General features: G+C 37.2%; 2 pseudogenes; both read right to left on the reverse strand.

Annotated features, from left to right (window-relative positions):
* Window positions 1-1,310: 1,310 nt before the first annotated feature.
* On the reverse strand, window positions 1,311-4,198 carry LOC143645256 (zinc finger protein Rlf pseudogene; annotated as a pseudogene).
* Window positions 4,199-4,224: 26 nt separating this feature from the next.
* The window catches only part of LOC143645257 (zinc finger protein Rlf pseudogene), a 76,415-nt pseudogene continuing 54,960 nt past the window's right edge, over window positions 4,225-25,679 (reverse strand).

Genomic DNA, 25,679 nt, shown 5'->3' on the forward strand with positions numbered 1-25,679 from the left:
AATTAAGTTTCACGGACACACACAGTAAAACAAAGATACTAGATTACTGCAGTAGTGTTTTCAGACATCTCTCCATCTGTCTGCTGGCTGTCTTTCTCTCTCACACACACACAGTGTGCTCTCTGCCTGTGTCTGTGAAAGCTGAACATTCTCCATTGAGATTTATTTGCTCTGACTAAAAACCCCAAGGCATCACACTGCTCAACAGCAAGACTATCCATGTTTAAATACATTAATTCTGTCTAATTTCTGTGTTCATAACTGCTACTAAAAGCAAATGATGTTTTGTTGTGGTGTTTTTTGTTTTTTTTTTTTCACATGGGCAGGCACCAGGAATCAAACCCGGGTCCTCTGGCATGGCAGGCAAGCATTCTTGCATTCTTGCCTGCTGAGCCACCGTAGCCCACCCTTGTTGTGGTTTTGAAGCAAATGAATAAACAAACAAAAAGGTGCAGCCAATGCACATAATTGCTGAAGTCTCAAACATATCTAGCCTCACAGAAATAATCCATTTTAATAGAAACATTATGTTTGTAGATATTATTTTTCAGTTTCCAATGATCTATTTCCACATTGTGGGACATTGCCTATCATAAGCTAAATTGACAGTTAACACTGTGAATCCAGAGTATGGGAGTTGGTGGGTGAGAAGGGATGTTAGAAATCAAGGTTATGGTTTGCTATTTTGCATCCTAAACAATTGAGTCTCTAGCTTAGAATAAATAAATTAATAAATAAACCCTGAGGAAATGGTGGGTAAATAAAATAGTTTGCTATTTTTGTAATGCAAGTTACAAATTTCAGCCAAATAACCAAAAAAAAAAAAAAAGGAAAAGCCACTCAATTGACTAAATAAATCTAGTACATACCCTAATTTTGGGTGGGAGGTTGTGATGGTGAAGAGTTGTAATTTATTGAAACTCACCTCAAAAAATATAAGATGCTATAATGTACAATATAGTACAAAAAGCACTATGAGGTGCACATTCAAGTCAAGTAAGAACTCCATATCCCTTTCCTTAGCTCCACATCCTGGAACCTTAGTATTTGTTCCGTATACAATCATACACACTTAATTTGAAAAAGAAAGAACCAGATATTTTGATGTATAAACCAAAAAATCCAGTCAACAAATCAACTGGAGAGCTAATGGACTCAGCTAATACTGCTGGCATAGATACTATACATTCATGTAAATACATAGTCTATTTTCCCTAAACAATGGTGTGACTGGTTCTCAGCCTTTTCTCAACTTGGCAATTGTCCCTTTGTTGCAGTGTTGGGGTCAGTCTGTTTTTAAAACAAAATTGCTATTTAGGAACTTCTACACAAAGCTTTTCAGTCTTTTTTTTTGTTGGAAACAAGTCTAAAATTGAGTGGAAAACTTAGATCTTTCAAGGACAACTACAGGCCAAAGATAATGAAGTTGTTTTAAGGCAGGTTTTCCAAAGTTTGCCAATACTTTGTCCAATATGCCCCTCTGGCTGTCCAAGAAAGAAACTTTTGTTGTCTCAGCCACTACTAAGGATAGGATTGTAGTCAGGTACTCACGAATTACAAAGTTACTAGAAGGATGAGGTATGTCAACTTCAGGGTCATGTGGTAGTTAGATCCAGGTGTCAACTTAGCTAGGCGAAGGTGCCTAGTTCTATTGCTGTGGACATTAGCTAATGGCATGTGAACCTCATCTGTTGCTGATTACATCTGCACTCGGCTAGGAAGGGTGCCTGCTGCAATGAATGGTGCTTGATTTAATTGGCTGGTGCTTAAATGAGAGAGCGCAATGTAGCACAGCCCAAGCAGCTCAGCATACCTCATCTCAGCACCTACAGCTCAGCCCAGGCCTTCAAAGATGCAGAAAGAAATCACCCCAGAGAAAGTTGTTGGAACCCAGAGGCCTGGAGAGAAGGCCAGCAGAGATCACCCTGTGCCTTCCCACATAAGAAAGAACCTCAGTTGAAAGTTAGCTGCCTTTCCTCTGAAGAACTAACAGAATAAATCCTCTTTTATTAAAAGCCAATCCATCTCTGGTGTATTGCATTTCAGCAGCTAGCAAACTAAAGCATTGTCATTCACCTTTTTATTTGCCATAACACTACCTGGGCTGTGAAGTTACTTAATATTATGTGCTTTGAAGGCTCCCAAATCATCAAAATCATCTTTCTCTTCACTTACTTAAATGAATTTCAGAAATGAAGATTCAAATCCCATAGGTTTGTAAGTCTACAAATCAAAAGACCTGGGCTGTGAATGCTTCCTAAAATTTTCTTTGGAGACACGGATTGAATTTCTTTTTACAATGTTTTCCTGCCCTGAACTATGTTGCTCAATTTCCAAGTCTTGATCCTTGGTAAATGTGGCTGGAATCTTGTGATATAAGTCCCATTTTCAGTCCCACCAGGATTAGGTATGGAATTCTCTATTTTACAAGAAAGAGGCTGAACTATATTATGTTGTTTTCAAATAAGTGGTTTCTGAACTGTGGTTACAGTAGAACAGGGTATCTGCATCAAATACTGGGTTGTTTTCTGTACACTCTTTCTGACTTCCATCCCTTTCATGGGATGAGGGGAATCAGTGTTCTGCATAGGTGGGCTACTCTTGCCCAGAGAATGGCCATGTTTTGTGTGCTCTGACTCACAGCTTCTGTTTTCTTCTTACTTTATACAGGGTTCCACTTCAGCGAATGGCTCCTCTGTAATTCTGGTACCATACTTAACACAAACAACAAGGTTTTCCATCTGTTGCTCTTAACAGGCACTACTCTGATAGGTATATTTGTAATGCTGCTTTCCAAATTCACCACAGATAAACATCCTTGAACCGTGCAGGGGTACTGTGTGTACTCAGACTGTTCCATGCACATATGGAAGGCTTCAGCTCTTGTTATAAAACTAATTGGAGCTTTCATTTCTTTGATTTAGTCATATTTGTAGGCCTTAGCACTAAATGACCTCCTTGTGCTCCGATGTTTGTGCTCCAATGTTTGTGCTCTTGTGTGTTAGTTGTTTGACACACCTTTTCAATCCTTAGTAATATATCATTTGCTACTTTCTGTCTTCTAAACAGATGATCACAACAGTCCTTGTGTTGGTAATATACATGTTGAGAGTAATTACTGTAATGGGTGAAAATATGGCCAAAGCCATTAAGATCATAATGAATTTCATAATCTGAAGGTATTTTTCCTTCAATATTATGCTGCTCTGTTAACTGGTGCTTCAATTTGTTGAATGCATTAAAAAGGAATAAAAAGCAGTAAGAAACTGAGGCTGGGTACAGGAAACTCTTGATGCAGATTCAGCTTCAGAAAGCACTTTAGGCTCTTCAATATGGTCTTGGTTGTGAGAATCATGACATTGCTGAGCAAAAGCTTTGGAACATAGGAAGCATTACATTCCTTATATTTGCAAACTAATATCTTTTTACATCTGGTTCTTGCTTTCTCTAAACATAAGTATTCTGTGTTGCACTGATGGACAGTTCTATAATGGTGATCAAAACATTTAGATTGGTGAATGAGTAATTGAAAGTTTTATAGATACAATTGTGATATTTATTCAAAATATAGCATAGATTTCCATTAGCAACAGTTTTCCTGCTACCTCTCTTCTCTTTCCCTTCTCATTATTCTCTGTGGCTACCTATTGGTGATGAAATATTAGATCTTTTGCTTTTTGTTTCTTCACAGGATGATTCTTAATCTGTTTCTGAATGCATTCATCCTTTTTAGAATGACAGTGTGGCTTCTCAGAGTACTGTTGGGATCATCTCCAAGTTCTACAGAACAGCCACCTTTCAATCTGTCTTCTGCTTTCGTGATCACATTTTCCATTGTCCAATAGTTTGTAAGCTACTCTGTCACTGCCAGTTTGATGTTTATTTTTATAATGAAACCTAAAATGTGTTTTTCCTGTAATTGACCTTTGACAAATATGACAGTGGAATGGGGACTATCAATGTTGAAACATGGTTAATAGAAGGACTTTTTCTCTTGAATAATTATGCTTTTTAAGATAATGCATTCACAATGCTTCTCTGGTTACAATTCATATTTGTATCCTTGAAGCTCATAGAAAAAAGGCTTAGCCACCAACTGTGCAAGGTATTCACTTGGCATATTTTCATCTTCATTCTGAAAAGTAAGGTCTGAGATATATGAAACCGACTGAAGAGACTTAGCACCACGTGAAGGGCACCCCTACAAAAACCCTTGAGATGGTATGGATGAAACTTTTGTAGTTGCTTTTGCATCCTTCTTGTGCTTTTATGCATAGAACCATAGCTTTTGAAACCACATGTAAACCTATTCCCATCAAAACAAACTGCCTTATTGGAACATTTTTCTTTTAAACTGGAGGGCACAAAGACTTTCTCATGGGATAATAATATATCGTGCATGGCTTCAGAGTGATCCAGTTGGTCAATGAACTCTTCATTCATTGAAGGTGAAGAACTTTGACTTAACTGATCACTAGAATTACTGTCAGGGTTTTCTTTCAGATTTTATGCAGTTTCTGAATCGATTCGAGAGGTGGCTGATTCTGCACAGAAAAAAGAGATCCTTGGGTAAATGTGATTTATCTGTTTGGTCAAGTAAGCTGATTGATATAGTCTTGCTTTTCACCTACTGCAGACTTAACTTTCACTGGCTTCTTCACGTTTCCATTTGAACTTTCAACATTATGCATTAGAGGTGATTCTGATATTCAATTTTGGAATAATAGAACTTTTACAGCCAAGAAAGTTGCATGTGTAAGATGCATCATTAAAGTGTTGTGCTTCATGGTGGTAAAGCTGTTCCAAGTCACTGAAAACAATATTACAGCCATTTAATTCACATTTAAAATGCAGGTCATCATGCTTATGTTTTTGATTAAGTAGTTCATTGACTAATCCAAACTTAGCATAGCAATCTATAGAAATACACATGTAAGACTGAGGACCACAATGCACTTATGCATGCTCTCACAGGTGAAAAGCAGACATGAGATGTCATTGACAATAAATATGCTTCTCTCATTTTTTTTTTTTTTGGAAATTGAATTTTTTTTATTAATTAAAAACAGAATTAACAAAACAATTAGAGATCATTCCATTCTACATGTACAATCAGTAATTCTTAATATCATCACATAGTTGCATATTCATCATTTCTTAGTACATTTGCATCGATTTAGAAAAAGAAATAAAAAGACAACAGAATAAGAATTAAAACAATAATAGAAAGAAAAAGAAAAAAAAAAACAAAAAAAAAACCTATACCTCACTTGCAGCTTCATTCAGTGTCTTAACATAATTGCATTACAATTAGGTAGTATTGTGCTGTCCATTTCTGAGTTTTTATATCCAGTCCCGTTGTACAGTCTGTATCCCTTCAACTCCAATTACCCCTTCTCTTTTTTTTTTTTTTAATTAACGGAAAAAAAGAAATTAACCCAACATTTAGAAATCATACCATTCTACATATGCAATCAGTAATTCTTAACATCATCACGTAGATGCATGATTATCATTTCTTAGTACATTTGCATCGGTTTAGAAGAACTAGCAACATAACCGAAAAAGATATAGAATGTTAATATAGAGAAAAAAGTAAAAGTAATAATAGTAAAATCAAAACAAAATAAAACAAAACAAAACAAAAACCTATAGCTCAGATGCAGCTTCATTCAGTGTTTTAACATGATTACTTTACATTTAGGTATTATTGTGCTGTCCATTTTTGAGTTTTTGTATCTAGTCCTGTTACACCATCTGTATCCCTTCAACTCCAATTGCCCATTATCTTACCCTATTTCTACCTCCTGCTGGACTCTGTTACCAATGACATATTCCAAATTTATTCTTGAATGTCTGTTCACATCAGTGGGACCATACAGTATTTGTCCTTTAGTTTTTGGCTAGACTCACTCAGCATAATGTTCTCTAGGTCCATCCATGTTATTACATGCTTCATAAGTTTATCCTGTCTTAAAACTGCATAGTATTCCATCGTATGTATATACCACAGTTTGTTTAGCCACTCTTCTGTTGATGGAGATTTTAGCTGTTTCCATCTCTTTGCAATTGTAAATAACGCTGCTATAAACATTGGTGTGCAAATGTCCATTTGTGTCTTTGCCCTTAAGTCCTTTGAGTAGATTCCCAGCAATGGTATTGCTGGGTCATATGGCAATTCTATATTCAGCTTTTTGAGGAACCGCCAAACTGCCTTCCACAGTGGTTGCACCATTGGACATTCCCACCAACAGTGGATAAGTGTGCCTCTTTCTCCGCATCCTCTCCAGCACTTGTCATTTTCTGTTTTGTTGATAATGGCCATTCTGGTGGGTGTGAGATGATATCTCATTGTGGTTTTGATTTGCATTTCTCTAATGGGCAGGGACATTGAGCATCTCTTCATGTGCCTCTTGGCCATCCGTATTTCCTCTTCTAGTAGGTGTCTGTTCAAGTCTTTTTCCCATTTTGTAATTGGGTTGGCTGTCTTTTTGTTGTTGAGATGAACAATCTCTTTATAAATTATGGATACTAGACCTTTATCTGATATATCATTTCCAAATATTGTCTCCCATTGTGTAGGCTGTCTTTCTACTTTCTTGATGAAGTTCTTTGATGCACAAAAGTGTTTAATTTTGAGGAGCTCCCATTTATTTATTTCCTTCTTCAGTGTTCTTGCTTTAGGTTTAAGGTCAATAAAACCGCCTCCAGTTGTAAGATCCACAAGAATCTCCCTACATTTTCCTCTAACTGTTTTATGGTCTTAGACTTAATGTTTAGATCTTTGATCCATTTTGAGTTAACTTTTGTATAGGGTGTGAGAGATGGGTCTTCTTTCATTCTTTTGCATATGGATATCCAGTTCTCTAGGCACCATTTATTGAAGAGACGGTTCTGTCCCAGGTGAGTTGGCTTGACTGCCTGATCAAAGATCAAATGTCCATAGATGAGAGGGTTTATATCTGAGCACTCTATTCGATTCCATTGGTCGATATATCTATCTTTATGCCAATACCATGCTGTTTTGACCACTGTGGCTTCATAATATGCCTTAAAGTTGGGCAGCGCGAGACCTCCAGCTTCGTTTTTTTTCCTCAAGATGTTTTTAGCAATTCGGGGCACCCTGCCCTTCCAGATAAATTTGCTTATTGGTTTTTCTATTTCTGAAAAATATGTTGTTGGGATTTTGATTGGTATTGCATTGAATCTGTAAATCAATTTAGGTAGGATTGACATCTTAACTATATTTAGTCTTCCAATCCATGAACACGGTATGCCCTTCCATCTATTTAGGTCTTCTGTGATTTCTTTTAACAGTTTTTTGTAGTTTTCTTTATATAGGTTTTTTGTCTCTTTAGTTAAATTTATTCCTAGGTATTTTATTCTTTTAGTTGCAATTGTAAATGGGATTCGTTTCTTGATTTCCCCCTCAGCTTGTTCATTACTAGTGTATAGAAATGCTACAGATTTTTGAATGTTGATCTTGTAACCTGCTACTTCCTGTACTTGTTTATTAGCTCTAGTAGTTTTGCTGTAGATTTTTCAGGGTTTTCTACGTATAGTATCATATCGTCTGCAAACAGTGATAGTTTTACTTCTTCCTTTCCAATTTTGATGCCTTGTATTTCTTTTTCTTGTCTAATTGCTCTGGCTAGAACCTCCAACACAATGTTAAATAATAGTGGTGATAGTGGACATCCTTGTCTTGTTCCTGATCTTAGGGGGAAAGTTTTCAATTTTTCCCCATTGAGGATGATATTAGCTGTGGGTTTTTCATATATTCCCTCTATCATTTTAAGGAAGTTCCCTTGTATTCCTATCTTTTGAAGTGTTTTCAACAGGAAAGGATGTTGAATCTTGTCAAGTGCCTTCTCTGCATCAATTGAGATGATCATGTGATTTTTCTGCTTTGATTTGTTGATATGGTGTATTACAATAATTGATTTTCTTATGTTGAACCATCCTTGCATACCTGGGATGAATCCTACTTGGTCATGATGTATAATTCTTTTAATGTGTTGTTGGATACGATTAGCTAGAATTTTATTGAGGATTTTTGCATCTATATTCATTAGAGAGATTGGTCTGTAGTTTTCTTTTTATGTAATATCTTTGCCTGGTTTTGGTATGAGGGTGATGTTGACTTCATAGAATGAATTAGGTATTTTCCCTCCACTTCGATTTTTTTGAAGAGTTTGAGGAGAATTGGTACTAATTCTTTCTGGCACGTTTGGTAGAATTCACATGTGAAGCCATCTCGTCCTGGACTTTTCTTTTTAGGAAGATTTTGAATGACTAATTCAATTTCTTTACTTGTGATTGGTTTGTTGAGGTCATCTATGTCTTCTTGAGTCAAAGTTGGTTGTTCATGTCTTTCCAGGAACCCGTCCATTTCATCTAAATTGTTGTATTTATTAGTGTAAAGTTGTTCATAGTATCCTGTTATTACCTCCTTTATTTCTGTGAGGTCAGTAGTTATGTCTCCTCTTCCATTTCTGATCTTATTTATTTGCATCCTCTCTCTTCTTCTTTTTGTCAATCTTGCTAAGGGCCAATCAATCTTATTGATTTTCTCATAGAACCAACTTCTGGTCTTATTGATTTTCTCTACTGTTTTCATATTTTCAATTTCATTTATTTCTGATCTGATCTTTGTTATTTCTTTCCTTTTGCTTGCTTTGGGATTAGTTTGCTGTTCTTTCTCCAGTTCTTCCAAGTGAACAGTTATTTCCTGCATTTTTGCCTTTTCTTCTTTTCTGATATAGGCATTTAGGGCAATAAATTTCCCTCTTAGCACTGCCTTTGCTGCATCCCGTAAGTTTTGATATGTTGTGTTTTCATTTTCATTTGCCTCGAGGTATTTACTAATTTCTCTTGCAATTTCTTCTTTGACCCACTCGTTGTTTAAGAGTGTGTTGTTGAGCCTCCACGTATTTATGAATTTTCTGGCATTCCGCCTATTATTGATTTCCAACTTCATTCCTTTATGATCCGAGAAAGTGTTGTGTATGATTTCAATCTTTTTAAATTTGTTAAGACTTGCTTTGTGACCCAGCATATGGGCTATCTTTGAGAATGATCCATGAGCACTTGAGAAAAAGGTGTATCCTGCTGTTGTGGGATTTAATGTCCTATAAATGTCTGTTAAGTCTAGCTCCTTTATAGTAATACTCAGATTCTCTATTTCTTTATTGATCCTCTGTCTAGATGTTCTGTCCATTGATGAGAGTGGGGAATTGAAGTCTCCAACTATTATGGTAGATGTGTCTATTTCCCTTTTCAGCGTTTGCAGTGTATTCCTCACATATTTTGGGGCATTCTGGTTCGGTGCATAAATATTTATGATTGTTATGTCTTCTTGTTTAATTGTTCCTTTTATTAGTATATAGTGTCCTTCTTTGTCTCTTTTAACTGTTTTACATTTGAAGTCTAATTTGTTGGATATTAGTATAGCCACTCCTGCTATTTTCTGGTTGTTATTTGCATGAAATATCTTTTCCCAACCTTTCACTTTCAATCTATGTTTATCTTTGGGTCTAAGATGTATTTCCTGTAGACAGCATATAGAAGGATCCTGTTTTTTAATCCATTCTGCCATTCTATGTCTTTTGATTGGGGAATTCAGTCCATTAAAATTTAGTGTTATTACTGTTTGGATAATATTTTCCTCTACCATTTTGCCTTTTGTATTATATATATCATATCTGACTTTCCTTCTTTCTACACTCTTCTCCATACCTCTCTCTTCTGTCTTTTTGGTTCTGACTCTAGTGCTCCCTTTAGTATGTCTTGCAGAGCTGGTCTCTTGGTCAGAAATTCTCTCAGTGACTTTTTGTCTGAGAATGTTTTAATTTCTCCCTCATTTTTGAAGGACAATTTTGCTGGATATAAGAGTCTTGGTTGGCAGTTTTTCTCTTTTAGTAATTTAAATATATCATCCCACTGTCTTCTAGCCTCCATGGTTTCTGCTGAGAAATCTACACATAGTCTTATTGGGTTTCCCTTGTATGTGATGGATTGTTTTTCTCTTGCTGCTTTCAAGATCCTCTCTTTCTCTTTGACCTCTGACATTCTAACTAGTAAGTGTCTTGGAGAACACCTATTTGGGTCTAATCTCTTTGGGGTGTGCTGCACTTCTTGGATCTGTAATTTTAGGTCTTTCATAAGAGTTGGGAAATTTTCAGTGAAAATTTCTTCCATTAGTTTTTCTCCTCCTTTTCCCTTCTCTTCTCCTTCTGGGACACCCACAACACATATATTTGTGGCTTCATATTGTCCTTGAGTTCCCTGATACCCTGTTCAAATTTTTCCATTCTTTTCCCTATAGTTTCTATTTCTTTTTGGAGTTCAGATGTTCCATCCTCCAAATCACTAATTCTATCTTCTGTCTCTTTGAATCTATCGTTGTAGGTATCCATTGTTTTTTCTATCTTTTCTACTTTGTCCTTCACTTCCATAAGTTCTGTGATTTGTTGTTTCAGTTTTTCTATTTCTTCTTTATGTTCAGCCCATGTCTTCTTTATGTCCTCCCTCAATTTATCGATTTCGTTTTTGAAGAGGTTTTCCATTTCAGTTCGTATATTCAGCATTAGTTGTCTCAGCTCCTGTATCTCATTTGAACCATTGGTTTGTTCCTTTGACTGGGCCATATTTTCAATTATTTGAGCGTGATCTGTTATCTTCTGTTGGCGTCTGCGCATTTAGACAGATTTCCCTGGGTATTGGATCCAAAAGTTTGGAAGATTTTTCTGTGAAATCTCTGGGTTCTGTTTTTCTTATCCTGCCCAGTAGGTGGCGCTCGTGGCACACGTTTGTCTGTGGGTCCCACCAGTAAAAGGTGCTGTGGGTCCTTTAACTTTGGAAAAGTCTCGCCGTCCAGGAGGTTCGCGAGCCGAAGCAGCTTGGAAGAGTGAGAGCCAGCCCGGGTCCCAACGCGGGTAGGGTCGCTGGCTGCCGCAGCCCGGGAAACGCCCGTCCGAATTTCCTAGTCAGCCCGGGGTGACAAGCGTGGCGGGAGGGCGCCAGCAGCAGCGGCCCGCCAAGGAGAGTGCACGTTCCCAGGGAGTCACGGGTTTGGAAGGGGCCTCCCCCACCCATCACCGTTCTCCGCGGCCTGGGGATTTCCGATCCAATTCTCTCAGTTGGTCCGGGGGGCCGCACATGGTATGGGCGCCAGCCGCTGCGGTTTGAGGGGAACGCCTCTCCAATTCTCCCAGCCAGCCCAGGAAGGGGGAAGGGAGTGACTCCGGCCGCTTGCCGCCTCGCCCGGTGAAGCCTGCACCCCTCGCCGATCTCACCCGAGCGGCTTCTCTCAGCCAGCTAGCCGTTCCAGGATGGGGTACGCTCTCTTTTTTATCTCTGTTGTGGCTTTGGGAGCTGTTCTGTATCGTTTCTACTTCCCTAGTAGCTGTCCTGGAGAAGAAACTAAGATCTGCGCGTCTTACTAAGCCGCCATCTTCTCCGGAAGTCATGCTTCTCTCTTTTATTTTTTCATATTCAAGTACTGCTTGGCATTTTCATCATTATTTTGGTGTTCAGCTGTAAGTGCACCCTTAACCATTAAATTGTTTAAACACACAGGAACAGTCTATGCTAGGGCATGGATACAAATCTGTTTTGCAAGTGGCAATCATCTAATTTGCTAAATGTGACATTTTCTTGAGACTCCCCTTTGACTTGTTCATTCAGTGACTGACTTTGCTGTGGGAACAAATATCCTTTTGAGAGCCTTTCAACAGTAATTTCTTTATAGAGGGGTCCTTTCTTCTTGGTGGCATTTTAACATGTTTCATCACATGTGGAACAAAAATTTCTTTTCTCTTGAATTTTGTAATAAAAACTGGACAGGTGTAAATTCCATACTCCTTATGAATTTTAGAATGATGAAGAATCTTGGCCTCTATACATTCCCATTTATATAACAAACAGAAAAAAATTATACTGAAGCCACCTTGTGGTATCTTTCAGAAGATCCATTTTTTTCGCTCTCTCTTTTATCCTTTTGCTCATCAGTCAAATCTCTTTTATATTGTTTCTCTTCTTTACCCGCCTCATAGTCATTGAGAAATAACTCCAAATATCGTTAATAGATATTTCATCATCACTTAGATCATCATTATAATCTGAGGCTTTTTGTCCTGTTAGTTGGTGATAGCACCGTTTTAATGTTTTCCACTTCCCCAAATTCAGGATCAAAAGGCCAATGGGCTTTTAAAGCTAATAAGAGCTCACATCAGAGAGAATTTGGAACTGGCGCATTTACTTCATCAAATTTTTAATCTGGCTGCAAATATAGTTCTTATTATTAAATCCATCCAAAGCAGGTTCGATTAAGAATTCTGTAAGAATACAAATGCATATAACTTCTAATCTTCTGGTAAAAGACAAGCAATTGTTTTACAAACTGGTGCTTTCATTTTCTCATCCTCACTTGAGTTAAGTTAAAAAAACTCTGACACATAGTAAAATAGACACTCCAAGAACAGTATCTTATGCTTCAGTTTGTATAATTCTAATCAGGCAAAATAAATGCTGCTGTGTTTTGGCTATGAAGCCAAACTGATAACAGTGCTCCAAAAAAGTGTGTTAAGAGGGGTTGATTCTTCTTTGCAGTTTACTCCAAAAGAGAGTCAGTTCCCAAGAACAAAATACACTTGTAGTTTGAAGCTGCTGCATAAGGTAAATAGTACAAAGAACGAAGACTTTTCTCCTGGCCCTCAGATTATAGATTACATATGATGTCTAGTACTTCGTCACAGTTGATCTTTGCAGTCTCCTTAATAGCATCTCTGTTAAGGAGCATGGAACATAAGTGTGTGATATAGGTTTGCGGAACAGATGAAATCTGAAATTTCTTCTGATTATATAGTTTTGATAAAGCGGCCTAAGGGATGCAGTTGGATTTCAACAAATGTTTTATTCGCATATGCAGAAAAGAAGGTCCTTCTTGTGCATCAATAAATAAATCAATTTATTGATTTTTTTTGTTTCTATTGGCTGTTGAGAGATAATGTTAAGAACGGTTTTTTTCATGCCCCTTCCTTGGTAACATGAACTAATAGTTGTAGGTTATTACTCCCAAATTCCAATAACGCATGGTGGAACTCCTGCAGAGACTGAAGGACTGCTACCCAGACCTCCAAAGGCAGCTCACTTTCAGACACCGGAGGCAGTAATTCAACACAACTTCTGGCAGATGCTCCAGCAGTAGTTTAATGATGAGACCTCCAAAACATCCAGCTCCTTCCACTCAGTCTCCAGCTGCCACAGACAGGGTCGCAGTCTTAGGGATCCAGGTGCAGGAGTTGCGGCACGATGACCCCAAGCCATGGACACAGTCTCGGTTCTATCACCAAATCCGGCTGCCACCGAAGCCTCAGCCAGGCCCCCGGCCCGGGCTCCCAGTGGCGTCTCCCTTTCTGTCCGCCAACTTCCTGTGGCTCAGCGGTGCAGAGGCCACCAACTGACGTGACTTGGCCCTGCCCCGGGCACCTCATGCCCTAATTCTTAAAACACATTTGTGGACTATGGGAAGTTTGGCTATCTGGAATCTTGCTCCAAGGATAAACACACATTCAATTGCATAAAGATTATAAAATTCTAAGATTTTTACTTGTGATGATTTAGAAATTAAAACATGATATAACCTCAAAGATGTTCTAGTAAAAATGAATCTTTCCAGATACATTGATCCATTTAGTTTAAATTAATTTCTTGTGAGAATTAGAGAAGGTATTTGAATATAGAGAATACAGAGAAAACCCATTGTGATCCTGCTGTGGAATGGTACTGATTACTGTCTACCTCATGAACATCTAAAATTCATCTTACACGTGCTCATTCCAAATTTGTTTCCTATTACATGGGATATCACTTCAATGTCGCTATGACTAGTCAGAATTTATGGGGAAAAATTAAGGAGCAGAGTTGTCATGTGTGCTTTGTATTAATGTCAAATACAATTTGGACTTTTGAATGATCAGCAATCAAAATGTTTAATAATAAATGTATCCCTCTTTTGTCAGGTCTTGATCTCATGAGTTTGATTCAGATGAAATTTCCGTGAATAAATCCAAATCAAAGTACTCCCAAATGACAACTTCCTTAAAGACAACCCATTTCAGCATCGGCAACAGTACACTTTCAATATGGGGAAGGCTTCCATGAAATCACAGAGGCGGTGAAAGGAAGAGGTACCTTCAGGACAGTGCATGGAATTTTTAAAAGGAAAACCAAATAGGTGGAAGTCTCTGTTGTAATTTGGAAAAAATAATGTGCAAATTGCACATTTATAGACTGCTTACATTTATTATTTAAAGGGAATGGAAGAGATGCTGAGTTCTGCAGGCTACAGAAGAGGCAGAGCTAACATGTGAACCTGGGCAAGGGATGCCAGAGGCCATCTTCTCATCTGCTTTATACTGCCTCCTTATACTCTCTGCCAGCACTGTTTTCGTTTTCCATTACCTTCCCTTGCTGTCAGTATTCCAACCACCCAGTTCAGGGCAAACTGACTCTAACCTCTGTCAGTATCTGCCCAGCTCTTCTCCTGGGGGCTTTCTCTGAAGTGGAGAAAGGCCCCACAGCCCACATGGGGGAAATGTCAGAATTAGCATTCTTGGTAGATAACCTCAATGACTGATGGGAATTGGTTCATAAAGCCTCCAACTCCCTTGACCTCTGATAAAATAGGTCGAAGGGGTGAATTCTTTGTTATTTCTCAGCATTTTCCTATGTGATTAATCTCTGATCGCCACTGTGGTAGGTGCTGTAATAATGGGCCCTTTTATTATGCCTTCTCTTCCATCACACCTTCTCTATTTCTCTAATGGTAAATGCTCTACCTCCCAGATAAAGTACTTGCACTCAACTTCTTGTCTCAGGGTCTACTTCTCAGGGAACCCAATTGAAGGAAATAGGTTATATTCTATGTGAGAAAAACAAATGAGTATTAATAGAAGAGGTAACAAAGTATATGCTGTTGTTATTGTTGGTTTTCCTCTTTTATTTCTATTTCATTTCACAATGCCAATAATACATGTATTTACGTTTGCCTGTAAGCTCTAAATACAGGGAAAATAAGGACTAATAGTGTTGGCCATTATTTCTCTTGTATCCATTACAGTGCCTGGACCATATTTAATTTTCAAATTTTTTTTTCATTTACAAGTTAATTTACTCATTAAATAGTAAATTGGTACCTATTCCATACAACACCAACAAGGTGGCTGCAATGAGCAATAAACTAATGAATTAGAGTTCCGGCCCCCAAGGACCTCACAGCAAAAATAAGATGCTCACCATTAACACAAAGTGGCAATTGTCAAGTGACTTGAGGCATGGAGTGCTGAAGCAATGTTCTCTTTGTTCTTATATCTACTTATAAGTAGGAAAAAATTGAAACTAACTGTACTCATCTTAACTATTATAATTGAGAACTGAGACCACTTGTGTCAACCACTTCTTTCCAGGAAATTCTTGCCCAAAAGATAGAGCTGTAAACCAATAAATAAATTTACTGCTTACTTTAGGAAATCCCAGCACACCCATGTGTATAGACAAACATTTTTCTTATCTATTTTTATTAAATAGAATGCACATAAGGACAAACAGACCATCTACAAAAACAGTATAGCCATCAAGGCTTACTTCAAAAGGGTTGTCTTTCTGTGGCCACAGACCCTAAAATACGAAATGAATTTTGTCTATTCCCAATCTGATCCTCACTTTGAAAACCCTGAGTCCAGACCCCTATAAATATCTTCTTCTGACTTTTCCCTTCTGTGTCATTAATAAGGCTCCATCAAAGCAATGTTCTTTTTTACTCTAAGAAATTTAATAAATTTAGATTGGCTTCATCTAAACCCTACCATGGTGGTGTTTTTAGGGAGCAGGCAGACAATTGGTATATCTCAATTAGTCTTCACAGTTAAACTTGCTTTAAATATTTTATTATTGTACCTGCTTTACAGACAAGGATATCAGACCTACAGAGTAATGTCCCTTAAATCACAAAGCTAAATATAATAAAGGTAGTAATCTACATAATGATGTATCTCAGAGCACAAAACTAAAAAAATATGGCAAATAATATTTAAAAGATGAATATATATTCCCAGCTATAGCATAAGAATGTTTTCTAGAAAAGATCTCATTTAAACTGGGTCAGAAAAGAAGCTCAGGGGTTGGACAATATAAAAGAATACATAGCCACATCTAGTCATTTAAAGACATTTTATAAATCACATTTTTATTCTATAGTTCAACATAGACATAGATAAATCAATGTAAATACACATTTTATATAATTATATACATATATATTAACATACGACCACATAGTTATCGAGATAGGAGGATGGACAGATAATTTGAGTATCTCCCTTTTTCTTTGCATATTCTATAAAACAATTACTTTGGGGAACATGCCTGTGAGTGAAACACTCCCTATCTCTCCAGGCCATACAGTTTCTCCTGAACTTAATGTCAGAGTTTCTACATCCCATTTCTCATGCTCACCCAATTTTCCTAAAATAAATGAACATCTGGGCCTTTAGATAAAGATTCTTCTGACGTCTAAGCTAATTAAGTGAAAACTTGTCCAGAAAATTAATCTTCCTTTCAAAAAAGGAAAGACAAACCAAGACTTTCTGGATCATCCTGAATAAATTTTAGGATCTTACAGTGAAAACTAGTAGTTACAGAAATTATGGGAAAACAGCAAGTCCTAAAAAGATTGCCAGCTTCTGTTTTCTGTCTTGAGGGTAGGTTTGGAAAGTCATGTCGGGATGCTTGGATCCTTGCATGTTCCTGAAAGTGCCTAACTCTCACTCCATTTGGAATTAAATACTAATATTTTATTTAGAATGTTTGGAAATAAAATTTCCCTGACTTTATAGAAGTGACACAGGTAAAATAAGGTTTTAATTTTTTTCACTTTATTTATTGAAAAAATGGAATCTATATTTTTAAAATCATTATGAATTCTGGATACTTAAAAATTGCAAATTCTGTTCCTGTGTTGGATGTATTTTTAAGCAACTAGAGAAAGGTTCTTGGAGGTCCACTTAAATCAAAGTAAGGTGCACCTTTAATGTAGATTAATGGTCTGTCTTACCTGCCCCTGTAACACTGCATATGTCCTATCCTCAGACCAGAGCACCCTTCCTATTTCAGCCTCTGTTTGGAGTTCATGTTTTTCCTTCAGGACTTAGATGAAGTTCAGTTTTTTGTTTTCCCAAAGAGTACAAACTGGCTTATTTGCTATTCATCATTATGAAGAAAAGCAACATTCCGTAGCTATCCTTGCAGTTATTTTGGAATTATGGAATTAGAATTGGCAAGTTTGCCATTAAATCCCTTTTAAAATGCTCCACAGACAACGTGTCTTCCCCTTCCATGGTGAGTGTAAGAGGTCAGGAGCTTAAGATGTGATAGCAGAGGTGGAAAATGCCTTATATCAGGAAGTCACTACCTTAGGTGAGCTCCAACTAAGTCTGTGATAGAGTTGAAAAAGAAAATTTTATTGTTATGCCACAGAAATTTTGGAGTTGTTCATTTATAGCAGATAATACAGCATTCATTACATTAACGTGCTTAGGAAGAGTCAGATATTCAGTACTTAGTCCCATGCATTTATTGCAACAGTGCAGTTTACTTCAATTGTCAATTTACTTGCATAGTTCATATGTAGACTGTGAGCTATTTGGGAAAAGCCGCAGCTTTCCTCCTCTTTTTGTCCCAAGTCTTTGTACAGTCTCTGTGATAAGGTGAACTTGTGAGAAACGTATGATTACATAAATCAAAAGATGAAGACATGTTGATAAATGCTGCCCTTTCCCAGTTGTCATGAGCAATGTAGAGCCAACCATTCTAGTTCCCAGCGTCCCACCTCTCACCATGGACTAATAATTTCTATCCTACAGGAATAATGATAAAAGACTTCCAGCCTATATATAAATATATATTTACAAATATATTTACATCCTGTATATATACTTGTTGTGCCGGTTTGAAAAGATGATGTACCCTAGAAAAGTCATGTTTTAAATCTGATCCATCCTGTGGAGGCAGATATTTCTTTTAGTCCTTATTTAGTACTGTAGGTTGGAAACTTGACTAGATTATTTCCACAGAGATGTGACATGCCCAATGGTGGGCATTAACCCTTGATTAGAGGGAGATGTAACTACACCCATTCTAGGTGAGTCTTGATTCATTTACTGGAATCCTTTAAAAGAGGCAGCATTTTGGAAAAAGCTTGAGAGCCATGAGAACTGCAAGAGCCCACACAGCCAGAGACCCCTGGAGATGAAAAAAGAAAACACCCCCAGGGGAGCTTATGGAACAAGAAGCCTGGAGAGGAAGCTAGCAGAAGTCACCATGTTTGCCATGTGCCTTTCCAGTTGAGACAGAAACCCTGAACTTCATCTGCCTTTCTTGAGTGAAGGTAACCCCTTGTAGGTGCCTTAATTTGGACATTTCTATAGCCTTGCTTTAATTTGGACATTTTCATGGCTTTTAAACTGTAAACTTGCAATTTAATAAACTCCCCTTTTTAAAAGCTATTCTGTTTCTGGTATATTGCATTCTAGCAGCTAGCAAACTACAACACTTATTTATATGTATAAATTCATACATATGTGTACATATGTATATAATATATAAATATATTATATACATATATATATATATATATATATATATATATATATTTCTTCCCCATAGGAGTAGAGGCAGATATTAACCTGTATGTACTGGTGTGTATAAACCATATGCTGCATATCTTAGGATGACTACCCTGGTCAAAGATTGACATGTCTGGCTGGGATACAAGGAGGCAATGTAAATTCTTTCAAGTGACATGCCTTTGCTTTTAGTAGTTATTAGCAATATATGCAGCTGTATTTTACTATTCTACTAAGTTTGAAAGCACTAAATAAAATTTTAATTGTGGTATCTTAGATTTTTATTGGGAAGATAATGAATTCATGTTCACATTCAATGCTTACTTTGTTAAAAATGTATTTGTTTAAAACATGCAACCATGAATTTAGACAGCAATGGAAACTAGTGGTATAGAAAGAAACCCACAGGAAAAAAAAAAAGCAAAAACGCGGTTTTAATTTTATTCTTATTTTAAATAGTTGTATAAAATAAGACAACCCATCTTCCAGGGCCTTATTTTTCATAAGTTATAAGAAGCTTACTTTATTTTTGCACTTGAATAGTGAAATTATATTAGTAGATATCTTTCTTCTCCTTGTTAACAATTTTAGAGCACTTCCTATGGACAAAGGATTCATCTGGACATTTTGCATACATGATCTCATTTAATTTTACAACAACTCTAAAATTGGGCATTATCTTTACTTAATAGATGCAAACCTTGAAAGTGAGAGAAAGGTACGACTAGTTGGCACACAGTTGCCAAGTCAAAGAACTAGGATTCAAACATATGGCTTTCTGAGGAATGGATTTCTGTTATATTAACTCCCATATTTCAGGGAAGTATTTCCTAGCTTGTGAACTCTAAAAACACAGGAGAAAATCTTTTACTATCTCCTCTCTCTGAAGGAGAAAGACACAGCATATTGGTGGTTTTTTCTCCATTAGCAAGTGGAATAAAAAATGATTTGGGCTTCTGAGAATTTCAACTACTTGAAAGCAATTCAAATAAGAGTCTTCATTACTCCCCAAATTTAGTAGTGTCAGTAAAATACTAAGAAAATTATTGACAGATTTTTCAGAGTATTTTCAGCTGTAAGAAGATTCTCAGATATTTCTTATTTTATAAAATTATGGAGGCTCAGAAGATGTTCTAACTGAGGAGGGTGATAAGCCCATAAATAAAGACATCATGTGAGACTAGTTGTCGATCAGTCTGAATTTTTGACGACTAATGGTGCATGTTTGCTGTATTTGAATATTGGGAGGGTAGTGAGGCAGAAGAATGGTTAGGAAATGAATAAGACTTTCCTGGACCAATTCAACAGAGGACCATATAGACATCATAAAGAAGAGTTTTCTAACAATTAATATGGCCCAAAGATGAGACGGGCATCCTCATGCAAGGGGGACAAATGTGTCAGGAGAAGTCAGATGAGCACCTGGAAAAGGTGGTGTGATGGGGCTCCACTCACAAACAGGGTTGGGGTGATAATACTTTGTAGTTGACAATTGATGATGGTTGAAGACTGCTTTCTTCTTAAATTCTAGAAACACAGTTTTCCTTTGTAATCTGTGTTGACTTTTTTTCCCACTGCTCAAAACCTGAGGAGGAACTGACTGAGTATTCATACTACTGCACTGATGGAGCAAAATGTTCTGGCTCAGGAAGACCATCTGCCAATTGATAATTGGGAAAATCTAGGTCCAGTGGTATTTATTGCTTCCTGCCAATCCAAACAAGAACTGCCCCCTGAACCAAACTTCATCCAGCAGCTATTACAGGGAAAGAAGTTCCCTGCCAAACACTAACAGGCCACCTTCAGTGTTAGCAGTCATCCAGCCACAAAAAAACTCCCTAGTTTCTTTACAACACTTTCTCTTTACCCTCCTCTTTATAAGCCATGTTGCAACTTTGTCATTTTCAGCCAAGTAAATAACGAAACTTGTGAATGAAATGAGGTATAAAATTGTACTGATAAAATACAAATGAATGAAATCAGGATAAAGCTATTCCCATTTCTACTTACTCAAAAGAATTATCTAGTACCCAGTAAGTGAAATGCACTTTGGGAGGTATATATAGAGATGGCATAAACCCCAGTTGATTTCTGACCTCAAAATTATGTAATATATGGCACCAAATATTAGATCTCGTGGAAGACAGGAAGTAGCTACATAGATTATGTAGTGATGAGATGCTACAAGAAGGATCCAAATACATTGCTAAAAGAGTTTCAAGCAGAGCAAACTCAAGTATGGCTTAGAGGGCAGAAGTAAGAGAAGTAGCATTATAGATAAAATTTAGTCACACGAAGATGCATGGGGAAAATAAAGAATTGTGGATACAATGTGCAGCAAGAAAACAATAGGATAGAGCATAAAAACGTGGGGAAGAGTCAGTAGATCATTTAGGCTGGCAAGTTGGGTAAGCTTACGCAGTCAGATAAGGTCCTAAAGTATTTTGGGGGTTAGATTAAAGAAGGCCTTGAATGTAGTTGTTTGAAAAACTGGGAGTCTGATATCCTTTAGAAGATTAACCTAACAGTCCTATGAAAGAGGGAGCATGAGAGAAGCTGAGTCTTTTGGGAGAGTTCCACTTTATTACTGTCCTGAGCTCACTAAGAGCAAGCTACCCATTAAAACTCCAGACACGCCAAACCTCATAAATAGGATTCTACTTTATAAAATTACCTTTTTGTTCTATCTTTATATGTATGTGTATATATACATATATACATACATATATATATATATATATTGCATGGGCTGGCACCAGGAATCAAACCCAGGTCTCTGGCATGACAGGCAAGAATTCTGCCACTGAGCCACCATCACACCACCCCCATTATATGCTTTAATTAATTTTCTAAGCAAACACACAAAATCTTTAAAGATGAAATATCATATAATTTGAATTCAATATCAAATCTTAATGGGACAACAGCAACTGCAAACAAGTAAAGGCAAATAGCAGCTCTAAGGCATTGAAAATGGGTACTGTTTGATTTTGGTGGCTGATGGATATATGTTTATAAAAGAGCCTATTATAAAAGGAACAAAGTATCTTCCTGAAAGAGTGGCCTCTTTTCTCTCTACTTTTAATCCTCTTTTTCTACCACTATTATTATGTGGCACTGACTTTTTTAAAAGACTATTTTACTACCTCTCCTCACACTAGGTAATACTTTTACAGCTAATACACTTCAAAAGTCATTTGAATTGTGCTTTCAATCCAGAGAGTGACACCCAGACAAAGGTTCTCTCCCAACACACTCCCATTGCTTCCGTAGGATTACATAGTGTGTGCTGCAAATTGTCTCCTATGTGGGGTTAGCATTCAGAAGACCATGTGAGGAGCACAAAGTGAAGCTAGGAGAAAAGCAACTGATATGTTCATGGTCATTTCCATTATAGAAAGTCACATCAGGACAATGAAAGCTGAGGCATTTTTAAAACTAAAGAGATATCATATAACCCTGTTGCCTTTAATCAGTGTGCTTCATGCTTTTGAAAGCATTGTTTAAAATAAAGCACTTCATTTGAAAGCATTGCATTCTGAGAGTATTCTTCTGTTGAAAATGCTAAACCTCAAATCAAGTGTGAAATGCACCGTGGTTTCTAATACCACGTCCATGAAAACAGTAGGTCTGATTGACTAGAACACCAGGAAACTGAACATATTTTATATTAGGAACACGTGTTGTAAGGCAAATGTACGCATCCTAGCAACCTTTCAATTAAGGTCTTTAGTGTTTGCTTAGGGGAAAAATCAATAAACTTCACAATGAAAAATGCTGTCAGCTGTAAGATGTGCCTAGAATGGGCTGAGGTGGTTTGTTTTGCTTTTCATTTCCTGCCAGTACCATCACCACATGGTTCATTTTCCAAATGGCTCCTTGTTAATATGCACAAGATGCCACAGTATATTACAGTACAGTCACTTTTGCTGAAGTGGACTTTAATGACTATCGGCAGATGTCTATTTTCATTAAGGAACAATATGCCTGGGAGAACAGGTGCCCAATATCTGTAGTGAAAATCTTGGAAATAAAACTTTTACATGCCATTGTTGCTGTTATTTTTATTGCATGTGGTTCCTGTCTTCTCCTGAACGCAGCCTGCTTTATGGATATTATTGCATTTGTCTTTACCACATGGTGCGCAGGTGTCAACTATTATTGGCCTGATTATAAGATGGCAAAATAAAAATGCTGGCAGTTTATGACTTCTTCAAGGTCGCAAAATGGAACTGAATTTGCAACCATTTCCTGGACATATGAGTTTACTCATATATTTAATTGTGTGTGCATGTGTGGGGGTGGAAAGTGCACAGTTAAAGAATGAGTAGAAGAGGGAAAGTATAGTTTTTTATCATCTATCACCATTTCTATCTATGTAGCCTCATTTAATCTTATCTACCAGGTATGTAAATGAAGACGCTTAGGGCTTTGGAGCTTCCAAATCTTGGACATGATCACAAAGCAAATGAAAAGGCAAAGCCAGTCTTTGAACCAAGCTGATTTCTACAGACAGTCCACCTGCAGTTTGAAGGTACATTTTTCATTATTCACCATATAAAGTTTATCTTTATCTGTCAGAGAGACTGAATAGAAACAGAAATTGTTGTTCAGATATTTGGGCTTCATATGTTTAAGGAAGTGGAAGTAATTGAACCATCAATATCTAAAACAATAAATTTATAATCCCTAAATGCAGAAAGCAGTAGTGACCAGAAGTGGAAAGAACACGGGTTTTAGATTTGTACTGACCTATGCCCGAGGTGATTTTATGCCTTCACTAGGTATAAAATCTTGATCAAATAAATAACTTTTCTATGCCTCAGTTTCCCCATCTGAAAATAGATGAGACCACCTACATCAAGGAATTGATGCTCTAATTGAAGATATTATAATTTTCTGGAGCATATAAGTATTATACCCCAGGGGGAGGAGGCCCTGCCACTGGGAAAAAGTCATGTATTAAGCAACCTTCGTGCAGAATTCCTGCCCACAAGCAGCTGGGACCATTTGTTCTTAGTTTTGGTTTGAAGGTACAGTCAAATCATCCCAATAGACGTAATGTGTCTTCTGGGCTGTGGAATGGAAACACACTGAAATAGTAAATTTTCACCACCAGTACAAGTGTTGGTAGTGGAGAGGTGCATGGGAATCCTATATTTTATACATGAATGTTCTGTAAACCCACAAATTCTCTAATAAAATTTTTAATTGAAAAAATCATATATCCTATTTACAAATGAGTTCATAGCCACAGGAACGGAGTTAAAGCATGACCATGTCTTTGTGGGAAACATGATTTAATCTACCACAATGACAAAGTTTTAATTATACAGTTAAATATCGTTTTTTGTTTTTTTTTTTTTAACATGGGCAGGCACCGGGAATCGAACCCGGGTCTCTGGCATGACAGGCGAGAACTCTGCCAGTGAGCCACAGTGGCCCACCCCAATTAAAGATCTTTTCAGTGGCATTTTATTATGAGAACTTAGACCAAAGAAAAAACATCAGTAGCCACTAATTTTATCTCCTTAACAAGAAAAAGATAACAACAGAGCCATTAGAAATCAAAGTTCTATTAAAAAAATAATGAAAATTACCTCTTTTTCAAGTGAGAATAAGTAAACACTAACACTTAGTGAAGATGTATATGTTTGCACACACACAGTAGCTGTATTTTGTAGGAAGGCCTTTAAACTGTCAAAGACAAGGGTAGTCCAGCAAACAGTGAAAAGATCTTTGACTTTCAAAGATCAAACATTCTGCTACATTTTCACAACTTCATTTGGTAGAAGTGTTAGGATGAGTTAACTGTAAAAATTCTGTTCAATTTTAATATTTCATGATGGAAAATTGAATGTTAAGTACAGGTACTAGCTGGAAATTGAAGCAGAAAACAACAATTTTGCTTGCACATAAATTACACTGTAATAGTCTATAGATTGAAAGCATGACAGAAATGCCAAAATGTTAGGAGAAAAGATTTAGTTTTATAACTAAATCTAGTTAACTAGTTCAATTGTGAATATTGTTGCTGACATTTGATGACCAAGATTTAGTGTTTGAATTAAAAATGTTTAGTTTGCATCATATGAAGTGAAAGGCACTTTTTTTACAGTATTGATTACACACTGTTTAAAGTTATATTCTAATTAAAGCGCATCCTCCACAAAAGATATGATCAGATCCCAATGTGGCCCTAATTGGGTGTAGACCCATTGTAATTAAGATCTCTTTTAGATGCTACTTCAGTCAGGGTGCGGCCCCACTGAACCCCGTTGGGTTTTAATCAGATTACTGCCCTGTGCATTGTCATGTGCTAGAAAAACCAAGACCAGGGACACAGCACCAGAAGACCAGTCTCCCTGGACAAAGTAGTGCCTTGTTCAACTAATGCCTCAAATTTTGACTTTCTCCTAACCTCAAAACTGTGAGCCAATGACTTCATGTTGTTTAAGCCAATCCTTTGTATGCTATTTAATTTTAGCAGCTAGAAAAGTAAAATTTTTGAGGCAACTGATCCTGCTCAGAGCAAAAATAAAAGAAATCGCTATCATTATTTTATCATTATATGAGACTAGGCATGATTATAGGTTTTTGAATGGCAGAAATAAAAAGACCCTCTGATAAAAGTCAGAGCTCTGTTACTTACAGCTTCAAAGGAAAGAAGGCTGCCACGCAACATTACACAGAGGTGGCACCAGGGGGCAGGTTGACTGCAGCTAGAACTGTTGGAGACAGTTCAGCCTGGGAAATAAAGTGGGATTAGCTGGGTTTCTGGGAGTTCCCTGTAGTTTGGCTAATGTGAATGATTTTGGTGGATTCTGAGGCATAGGTTAACCAGTTGCTTGGTGCCTGGCCCTAGGGTGGTTAAGGGAGGGTGCATGGTGGCCAAGATAAGATCCCTATAGGGAAAGTGGTTGGGTGTGGACTTAATCAGCTGCTCAATAAGGGAAACTGGCAGGTCCTTAGCTAAGGACTAGAAACCATGTC

The sequence above is a fragment of the Tamandua tetradactyla genome, chromosome 8 (assembly GCF_023851605.1).
Source record: "Tamandua tetradactyla isolate mTamTet1 chromosome 8, mTamTet1.pri, whole genome shotgun sequence".
Classification (NCBI taxonomy): Eukaryota; Metazoa; Chordata; class Mammalia; order Pilosa; family Myrmecophagidae; genus Tamandua; species Tamandua tetradactyla.